Source organism: Pygocentrus nattereri, chromosome 1 (genome assembly GCF_015220715.1).
Source record: "Pygocentrus nattereri isolate fPygNat1 chromosome 1, fPygNat1.pri, whole genome shotgun sequence".
Lineage (NCBI taxonomy): Eukaryota > Metazoa > Chordata > Actinopteri > Characiformes > Serrasalmidae > Pygocentrus > Pygocentrus nattereri.
Window position 1 is genome coordinate 53368704 of NC_051211.1, and position 10000 is coordinate 53378703.

General features: G+C 40.7%; 1 protein-coding gene across 4 annotated transcripts in view; it reads left to right on the forward strand.

Moving 5' to 3' along the window:
- Positions 1 to 10000, forward strand: part of LOC108435459 — a 116533-nt gene that overhangs the window by 101132 nt on the left and 5401 nt on the right. The gene's annotated exons all lie outside the window — the stretch shown is intronic.

The window sequence follows — 10000 nt, forward strand, 5'->3', positions numbered from 1 at the left end:
GTGATGGAATTTAACAGGATACACCCAGGATACATCTGCATCAAACTTAGTTCCTCTGACTAGCTCAAATAAAAACTACTTTTTAAAAATAGAAAATAAATAATTCTTGTTAAATTTTACTGAATTTATGTTTAGATAGATTTATTCTAAATGATAGATGGTGATTTTATGGGGACAGGCACACTTACTGCTGAGATAAATGATGGTGACTATTGCACAGTCTGTATATTATTAGAATACATGGAAATAAACAAAAATAAAGTAGAAAGCAACAAGAACATTTTATTTAAAAAGTAGTTGATGTCTTGTGAGCGAGTTTGAAGTGCATTGTTTAGGACTGTTTATGCCAGCAATAGGCAGGTGGTGGACTGTAACTGAGTAACTGAGTAAATCTAATTTGTTATTGTACTTTTACAAGTTTTTTTTCTGTATCTTTTTCCAGTCTAGGCGACTTTTTCCTTTCACTCCACTACATTTCAGAGTCTAATATCCGACTTTTTCCTCCTACATTTTGAGAAATCTGTCGTTCCTTTTGGTTTCTGTGTGTATAAAAACGTAACATGTCAAAATGAAAGAAGCGCAAAGCCAGAGCACCAATCAGGGCCCAGCGGTCACTTTGTTTAGAGCTGGTTTTGACCTGTTGGTCATACCGACCCAGTGCAGCACGCGGTTCAACGTCAGCGCAGCAGCGTAAAACTTTGGGAGAGTCTGTTCAACATAAATGATGAACTAACCTAACTTTGTGTAAATAGAGCTCAATATAGAAATATGTCCACATATGCAGTCGAGACTGACGCGGCTTTTTTCTGAATTTCTACAAACACCATTTCATTTTATAGTAAATGAGTTTGGGCTGGTTTATGTTTATGAACAGACGCCTACAGATCAACATAGTAAAGGAGCTCATCTGTGATCCTGAGTTTAAAGCCAGTTTTTATTCAACTTAAACTTGGAACTAAGTTGTAAATAAATCTGAAACTGAAACTTTGCTTGTGTGTAAAAAGTGATTTCAGAGCCACTCGGTTCTCCCTGATGGAAACTGTTTACCTTCAGTGTTTTGTGCTTCTGATCATTTTAATAGACGTCAGCGTCACTAATTAATGACGTTCTATTAAAAGACTGGTTTACCAAGAGAGACGCTGGAGGACTTTCACCTGAAATGAGTTCATGAAGCCAGTCTGGTTATAAAAATGATAACAGGACATCAGAGCCAGAATTACTCTTTTAGTACTTTTACTTTATACTTAAGTACATTTGAAGGGAAATACTTTAGTACTTTTACTCAAGTGGAGGTCTAAAGGGAGGAACTTCTACTTTTACTGGAGGAATATTTTATCTTGGGGGTCTCGACTTTAACTCAAGTACATGATTTGTGTACTTCGTCCATCTCTGGCAATAGGTCTGCCTGACCCTATAAAATCACCCTATGTCATTAACACAAATACAAATAAACATATTGTTGCTGTTGGAAGAAAACCTTGTATCTCCATTTTTGGCATTTTTCAGTTTTTGACATAATTTAAAAGTATCTGTTACTCTTTACATTGTTTGTAAATTTTATGATGAATGGCCTAAAAGAAATGACCCAAAATGTCAGGGGAAAAATTCTGGTTCCATTGACTTACATTGAAAGTAAAGTAGTTTTTTCCTTCTCCTGTAAAGTTACCATTTTGGAGATACAAGGTATCTTTCTTGGGGGGGGGGGAGGTTGTCTGTTCATCATGAAATCTACAAAAATTGAAAAACCTCCTTGTTTCTGCACTCATTGTCTGATCCACTCAGACCAGCGCAACACACACTAACACACCACCACCACGTCAGTGTTACTGCAGTGCTGAGAATGACCCACCACCCAAACAGTACCTGCTCTGTGAGGGTCCATGGGGGTCCTGACCACTGAAGAACAGGGTAACAGAGTATCAGAGAAACAGATGGACTACAGTCTGTAACTGTAGAACTACAGAGTGCAGCTATACAGTAAGTGGAGCTGATAAAATGGACAATGAGTGTAGAAACGAGGAGGTGGTCAGAATGTTACGCCTGATTGGAGTATAATATCATTGTATAATATAATTTGTAATATACTTATTGTATTTTTACTGTTCTTTCTGAGGAAAGACACAAATAGCTGTTTAATTGTAGTTGTAAGTCAGGTTCCTAGAACATTTGCACAGTACTGTACATTTGCCTGCGTCTGTAAGCGTGACTCTCGGCAATTGACCCGGTCCAGGCTGGGCGGTCAGTCTGCTGGCCTGAAGTCCATTTGAATGATGAGGCTTTGGGTTTGACTCTGGGTTATAGCCCATATGTCAGAGATTCCCACACACAGACTCTCTTTATTCTGGGCTTTTATGGGCCCTTAGCTGCTTCTACTGCACACTGGGGCCGACTGAGGGTCCCGCAGGTCATGTGAGAGTGTGGGTGCGCTTCTGTGACCGTTACCGTCTTATTTTATGTTTGGGTGATGGAGTAGGAAAGTGAGTCTGTAAGATCTGTGGTGTGTGTGTGTGTGTGTCTATGTGTGTGATCTAGGGTCATGCCACTCTGCTGATTTAGTGCACTGCCTGCTTTGTGAGTGTAGCTCTTTCACCGTTCTAGAAGACCAGCAATTAAACAAATGAAAAGGCACCAAAGACATTTCTATAGAACGGATACAATGGCGACTGTTGCATAGTTCAACCTTTATAATCAGCCTTCACTGAACCCTGATATTGGTTTGACCCTGGAGAAGTGCTGACTTGTGCTTGTTACAAGCAGAACTTAAAGGGAGAGATCTGAACCAGCCGCTCTATCTGCCATGCTTCCACAGCCGAGCATCTCCTGTCTGCTCGACCGCTCGCATTCTCCACTGGATTTAAATGTGTGCGTCATTTCTCAGTGTAAATAAGTGAACACAGAGAACAAAATTCAACACATTTTAATGCACAGTTTCTGATTTTATTACCGAATTTAACACGTTGGGGGAAAAAATAAAAACTAAAACTTAGAAAATAAACAGAAACTGGGCACGAAAGTTTTCAGGAAATTCATTTAGGCATTAGTAATTTCTTTTGGTCCGTTCATCATGAAATTTACACACCATGTATACGATGGTACTTTCAAATTATTGCAAAAGCTGAAAAATGTGTATACAGTACTGGTGTGAAAGTTTTAGGCATCTAAGCAAAGTTTTAACCAGTTGACCTCAGCAGTGAGTTCATCACAATATACATTAGAATATAGTCGTATTCATAATTCAAATAAACAGAAAAACAATAAAAAGCAACAAGAATTTCTCAGGTCCAAATTTTTCCTGGACACCTTCACAGCCGCCACAGAGACTCGTTAATATCATCAATTACATCATGAGCTCAATTTACTGAGCACTGATTGGTCAAACCAGGAGCTGCTTTTTAACTACATATAATACTGGACTTCCTCGAGGAGGAGCGGCTTGGAGATGGGTAAACAAACACGCTCACATCCAGAAAATCACATATATATATAGTCATTATTAATTAATATTCTATAAATTTTGTTTATTTAAATATTGGCACTTTTCTCAGCAAATAAACCCAAACTACACAAATAAATAGATTTTAAAAATTGTCTTGGGTGCCTCAGACTGTATCTCTATTTTTTTCAGAAATGGTCCAAAATGACTTTATTTTATGATTAAAATCCTTCGTCCATTTGCTTCCACTAAAATTTAATGTTTTTCTTTGTCCTGTGAAGCTTTTTGGAGACTACCAACGCCACACCCCTGTCCTACATATATCAAATTATGTATTCAAATGCTCAAAGCTATACGTACACACTGACATCCTCACGTGGGTCACATGACAAACCACCATCTTCACACAACAGTGGGTCCAAAGATAGAGCCTTGCATTCCCTACAACCTGTTGTTCATACTGCGCTGAATCTTCTAGACCAGGTCTGCCCAAAGTTGGGGTCATTTGCCCGCCTCATTTAGCCCGCCAGAAAGTTGCCTAACCCCCCTCCCAACTCCGTGAGCCACTGAGAGAAAACGCTTTACCACACAACTTCTTTTTCTTGCTTGTTTTTCATTTTAAAGTGTGTTTGAATCACCCTTGACACCACACAAGTGGCACAGACTGCAACACAGAAGAAACTAACAGCTCGCAGTTACAAACTAATTGAGTGTAGCAGGCGGTGATACATGGAGCACAAGAGATTAGAGACCCCCGATGTGAACAGAACCTTTTCACTTGTTTACTGGTGAGGCAAACTTTTGTCTTTGGACCCCAAGACAAAAAAGGGTCTGTTTTAGACCTTCACAGCTACCTTAATGTGCTCTTAGCAGTGTTTTTGTGGTGAGGGCTCAGGGCTCCAGACTAACTTCATCCCCAGACATTTCAAATGTTTCTGAGGAGCTTCAGCGGCAGGGTAAAGATGGTTTTATAGTAGTTCTTTGATTTTATAGAGCTGCTTCTACTGTATAGCACTTTGAGATTTGCTTTAAACGTAAAGTGTGTTACAAATAAAATGTATTAATAAAATGTATTATTATTATTATTATTATTATTAATTATTTTTCATGAATAAACTTAGTGTCTGTAAAACAATCATAAATAATGAATATATCAGCCATCCTTGGAGTAAGATTTCTTACTTTGCTTGTTGGAACTTTTTTATTATATTGTTGGAACTATTTATTAACATTTTATAATAAGTGGTATGATCATTTCATAATCACACCACTCAGCGCCTGCTGTCTTGTAAATACAGCGAATCTGTCTCATATGCCATGTAAATATGTAAATAGAAATACTTTTATACTTTAGTTTATTTCTCTTGTGTGTAGATTTATTTCTATTTTCTATTTTTCTACATAGTTTATGTGTAATTATGTCTTTCTACTGAAACACCGCAATTTCCCTCCAGGATCAATAATCTATCTATCTATCTATCTATCTATCTATCTATCTATCTATCTATCTATCTATCTATCTATCTATCTATCTATCTATCTATCTATCTATCTATCTATCTATCTATCTATTTGTCTACGTACCTACCTACACATAGAATATGACACTACAGACTAGTTGAACACTAGTTCAGTTATTTGTGATGGCTATAAATAATTCTTTATGATTACTGATTACAAGCTATTTCTGATTTTATTGCTAAAAGGTTCAGTATATATGTTTATATATATATATAATATATATATTGACTGAATGTACTCACTTTTTAGTATTAAACATAAATCTAAAAGCAGTTCATTACAAGGAACAAAATGATGTTTTAAAACATTTTCAAAAGAAAAATATAATGTAAGTGGAGTGGCTTCATTTGGAAGGTCAGTTCTTCAGGGTGGCTAGTAAGACTTTTTTTGGGACAGCTCTGGCACGGTTCGGAGAAAAGTTGGTCTGGAGCCCTGGGGACCGAGCAGTTTGTTACTTGTGAGTGCCCACAAGCTCCGTGCCAGACTCAGGAGCCATAAATCCAGGCTTTAATTGTGCTGATTCAGCGAGCTGACTCAGACAGACTCACTCAATTCAAAGGGAATCTGAAACAACAGTCTTTCTCTGTGTTTCTGTTTTTTGGCTGATGCTCTCTGGCCTTGTTTAAATCCTTTCCTCTACTCTGAATAACACGCAAGCCGCCAAAACTTGCTCATCGAAAACAACGCACGCTATTCTTACCCCCCAAAACTTTAAGTGGGTCACCCCCCTGCCCCCCCACCAAACACTGTCCTTACACACAGACACACGCACACTCTCATGTAACCCACTGTGCCCCACCCCAAACAAAAAACAAAAAAAAAACAAGACCGCCAAAATTTAACCCATTACGTAAGCGTGAGGTCTGCTGGGGTTGGCAGTGGCGGGCTTTTCTAAGGGGGGAGGGGTGGGACCCCAACAATAGAACTGGGTTACAGCTACCATTATCCCCCTCCCTGTCCCTGCAGGACCCTCGTTCAGGCCTGGCTATCCACACTGCAGCGCAATTAATGATCATTAGCTGGCCTGTCCTTCCTCATTTCCATCACACCCCCCCACTCTCGCTTGGGCCAGCGGGGGGTTTGGGGGGTCTCCAGAGCGTGTGCTGGGCCCGGTGGCTGAAGCGAGGCCGCCGTTCTCCTCCCGGCATGCTCTTGGTGAGGAGGAGGCTTGTTAGCAGCCGTCGTCGTGCCACACGCTGGACAGCAGAGCTCTGTTCCAAATGAATGGCTTGTGTCTCTGGGTAATTATCTGTGTGTGGGGTGAGTGTGTGTGTGTGTGCATGCATGTGTGTGTGTTTTTCAGTCAGCAAGTAGCCAAATTGCACTACAGAATGCCCCCAAAAATTCCCTCCCAGTACCCCCCCTCCCAAACTCTATGCACCGGGGCAGTTTTTATCGTTATAGTGGCGGGTCGGCCTTGTGTCCAGCATCTTTGTTTAGGGGAACAGGCCGCAATGAGCAACCACAATGGGCTCAGAACACTTTACCGTCAAAGCCAAACCACTCCACCCCCTCCCGAAAAACAGAAAACACCGCGTGAGCTGACCCCGCCAAAAAATTACGCGCCAAAAGCGGCATAAATTCATCTATCCCCATATGCCCTTACCAGCCACTACATCAGCCCCAAGCAAGCATCTCTTTAAAAGCTTGTTAACCGTTGTGTGTTGTTCACGTCTGTGGGACCCTTTTCAATGTTTACCAAAAGGCAAAATATTTCCGCCTCAGATTCTCGGTCTTTTCTCATTTTCTGTGAAGAACATATAAAATAACCCATTTTCAGGCTCTTCACTCTGTCCACACATTTATATTACACATGTGGTGTTGGGCTGAACCCATGGGGAGTAAAAGTGTGGAGGTGCTGTGTCCTTCACTCTGTGTCTCCTTCATGGCCTGCTGTTAGTGTGTGTGTGTGTGTGTGTGTGTGTGTGTGTGTGTGTGTGTGTGTGTGTGTGTGTGTGTGTGTGTGTGTGTGTGTGTGTGTGTGTGTGAGAGAGTGAGGGTGGGTGGACAACATGGACAGGCTGCTGACTGGCTACAGCTGCTAAAGAAGAACCCTACGCTAGACACTTGTAATATTTTAAACATCTGGTACTTTACATAACTTGTTATGGCTGTATTTAAAAAAAAAAAAACACACACAATAATGTGAGGAGTCCAAAAACATCAACACCACACAAGCAAAAATCATATAACATTTTAATTTGTCAATAACGTCCGTTGGTTTATTCAATAACACCTTATAGAATATTAATATCATAAACTTCACTCTTTAAAATGATGTTTTTTCCATGTTTTTTTATTAAATAAACCGGTTCTTGTCAGCGATTCGTTGTGTGGCCACCAGAGTCCCCGGTGTACTAGCCTTCGTCCACATGAACCACCTGCACCGTATTTCAGTTATCAGCCACTGCTTAAATACCCCGTCCTTTCAGCCAGGCAGTGCGACGTATTGCCAGTTCACTTGTGTTTGCATACGGAGCGTTTTGGAAAAACTACCTGTCCTGTGTTTCTGACTCTCTGCCTGGACTTTTGGATTTTTGCCTTTGCCTTTAGCCCCTGTGTTTTGGATGATTTTGGATGATTGGTTTTCTTCTACTATTAAACCTGCACATGGATCCTTCTTCAGTTCCTGAGTCTGTTGTGTCACAGTTCTGTATAGAACCATGAGCACTCAAGGAAAAGTTTGCATCATTAAACGGTTCTTCAGATTGATGGAAATTTTTTGGAAATGGTTCTATATAGCACCCAAAAGGGTTCTTCTTCGAACTTGTAACAACAGAAGTTTTTTGGTGCTATACAGAACCCTTTTCAAACAGGTTCTATGTAGAACCATATAGAACACATTCTCCATCAATCTGAAGAACCCTTTCACAATGCAGAAAAAACCCCTATGGAGCCCTGCGGGTGAGATCCCATATAAATAAAAACAATGTGTGGTCACACCTTATTAACGCATGGGAACGAGATCCTAGTGCCTGGCCATGACTTAGTATGATGTGGGAACAAGATTCTAATACATGGGCAGGACTCAGTAAGGCATGGGAAAGAGATCCTTATGCGTAGCCATGACTTACTAAGGTGTGGTAATGAGATTATTAAGTCGCAGCCACGACTTAGTAAGGCATGGGAACGAGATCCTAATGTGTGGCCATGGCTAAATAAAACATGGAGGTTTTAAACTCTGTCCACTCACTGTCCACTCTATTAGACACTCCTACATTGTCGGTCCACCTTGTAGATGTGAAGTCAGAGACGACAGCTCATCTGCTGCTGCACAGTTTGTGATGGTCATCCTCTAGTCCTTCATCAGTGGTCACAGGACTCTCCATCTCTTTCTCTGTCTCTCCATCTCTCTCTCTCTCTCTCTCCATCTCCATCTCCATCTATCTCTCCCTCTCTCTCTCTCCATCTCTCTCTATTTCTCTGTCCATTTCTCTCTCTCCATCTCTCTCTCTCTCCATCTCCATCTCTCTCTCGACATCTCTCTCTCTCTATTTCTCTCTCTCCATCTCTCTCTAGCTCTCTCTCTTCTTCATCTCTCTCTCTCCATCTCTCTCTCTCTCACTCTCCATCTCTCTCTCTCTCCATCTCTCTCTATTTCTCTGTCCATTTCTCTCTCTCCATCTCCATCTCTCCCGACATCTCTCTCTCTCTATTTCTCTCTCTCCATCTCTCTCTCTCCATCTCTCTCTCTCTCTCTCTCTCTCCATCTCTCTCTCTATTTCTCTCTCCATCTCTCTCTCTCCATCTCTCTCTCTCCATCTATCTCTCCATCTCCATCTCTCTCTTTATTTCTCTCTCTCCATCTCTCTGTCTCCATCTGTCTCTCCATCTCTCTCTATTTCTCTCTCTCCATCTCTCTCTAGCACTCTCTCTTCTTCATCTCTCTCTCTCCATCTCTCTCTCTCACTCTCCATCTCTCTCTCTATTTCTCTCTCCATATCTCTCTCTCTCCATCTCTCTCCATCTCTCTCTCCATCTCTCTCTCTCCATCTATCTCTCCATCTCCATCTCTCTTTATTTCTCTCTCTCCATCTCTCTGTCTCCATCTGTCTCTCCATCTCTCTCTTTTTCTCTCTCTCCATCTCTCTCTCTCCATCTCCCTCTCCTTCTCCATCTCCCTCTCTCCATCTATCTCTCCATCTCTCTCTCCATCTCTCTCTCTCTCTCTCTCTCTCTCTCTCTCTCTCTCTCTCTGCCAGCCTCACGTTTCAAGTCGTTTTGCCTTTTTCCTTTAAATGCTCTGTTTACCGCAGGCAGCACTTCAGTTCAGTCAATCAGACAGAAGGTTCTTCTACAACGAACGGTTCACTATTTGAAGCCCAGGTGAACCTGACGCTGCTGCAAGCTTAAGTAGAAAAACATGGCTGTAATAACTGTGGACAACCAGAGAAAGACTGAAAGGGAAAGTCACATGTATGTATAGTAGTGTGCGAAGGTTTGAGGCAGCTGAGAAAAAGACACTGATGATACAATAAATACAAATAAGTTTAATAATAGTGCGTCGATGTTTTCGTTTAACCATTTCTAAACGCCTCCTTGAGGAAGCCCATTATTATTAGTAGTTTTTGTCCAATACCTTTTTATTTTCTTACTAATCAATACTTCGATCGGTTTAATCCGGTGCACTGGTGGTGGCATTGAACAAATCCATGCTTTTCCTGGGGGCATCCAGGAGAAATCTGGAGCTGAAATTTGTACTTCAAGCTAGCTCAGAAGACTTTTGAAAGAAATTGAAGAAAGTCTTGCTCATTTTTTCTGTATCTATGTTTATTTGTGGTTATTCTAATTAGGATCGGCCGACGTGGCGAAAATATTACGTCATGGTACTTAAATACATTTTCACAATACATGGTATGCACCACAATAACGTTTTTTTTCTGAGGTTGAGTAAGTCAAAGCAGACAAAAATAGAGCCTGTAGCGCCACATATTGAAACTCTATTATCTATAATAATCTACTCTGATTATCTAATAAGCTATACCACTCTGAGACAACCAGTCTAATCTAACAACTATATTTAATAAAAATTATATATAAAAATGT